Here is a 1,219-nt window from a genome sequence, read left to right on the forward strand (position 1 = left end):
ATTATATTGTATTATTTTGTATATCATTTACTATTATGAAACTTTATAACTATATTCAATTGTAGCAATTTCAAGAGTCCTATCCAGAAAAGTGCCCAATGCCCGAAAGTTGTGACTACACACCTGGTTCATCCACGCCCACTTTTTTCTTTTGTTTGTAGCGGTACATGAGTCATAGAATGAGGCGGATCGAAAGCGTCTCATGTTGTTGTTGCGCCTCGGAACACGGACACAGCCTTGACGCTCGAACATATCGATAGACAAAACAAGGTCACCGTTATGGGCAACCGTCGATCTTAGACAAATTCAAATTTTTCGATTCCCCCCGACCAGTATAAATAAACGGACGCAATCGCGGGTGAGTAGTATATACCGAGTGACACGAATTAGCGATCAATATCTACGAGTCGGGCGATCGAACATACACTATCGTTGCGAATACAGTGTCTTTCGACAGTATTTGTACTTTTCTCTATTTATTTAACTTATTCCAAATATATTTGACGAGTTGCGACAGCAATCTCTCGTTCTTGTTAATTTATACTATCTATGCTTAAGCAATCCTCTACATATTATTTAATTTGCACTTTACAAATTGTCCAGCTGGACATTCGGTGAATTTTTCTACCTTAATTTCCTAACCCGTTTCACTAAACGGATTCAAAAATCATGACGGCTCGATACAAACAAGAATTTGTGACGGTACTCGACGACGGAAATTTACGACGGCTTCGCGACACAAAGCGTAAGGCCGACATGCCTAATGTACCATCGATATCGGAATATTCGGAAGAATGCATACGCGGCAACGGTCGCGGACATCTAACAAACGCGTGCGTGGTGGAGATATCAAGGGGCAACAAAGGAAAGAATCCGTTTTGTTTTGAACAAAAGATTACTGATTGTTGACTGTTAATTGTTAAATAAACTCTTTTTGTTGAACATCGAGAGTATTCCTCGGACACTTACACCTTAAACCACCTCAAATTTTCCTCAATAGAAAAGCTACATCTTCTAAGGGGGAAAGAGAAATATAAACATTGAACGTTATTTCGTTGTTCAAGAAGCTTTAGCTGAACCAGTAGCTTTAGACAATACGCGTGCGTAGTGGAGATATCAAGGGGCAACAAAGGAAAGAATCCGTTTTGTTTTGAACAAAAGATTACTGATTGTTGACTGTTAATTGTTAAATAAACTCTTTTTGTTGAACATCGAGAGT

The sequence above is a fragment of the Bombus pyrosoma genome, linkage group LG8, assembly GCF_014825855.1.
Source record: "Bombus pyrosoma isolate SC7728 linkage group LG8, ASM1482585v1, whole genome shotgun sequence".
Taxonomy (NCBI): Eukaryota; Metazoa; Arthropoda; class Insecta; order Hymenoptera; family Apidae; genus Bombus; species Bombus pyrosoma.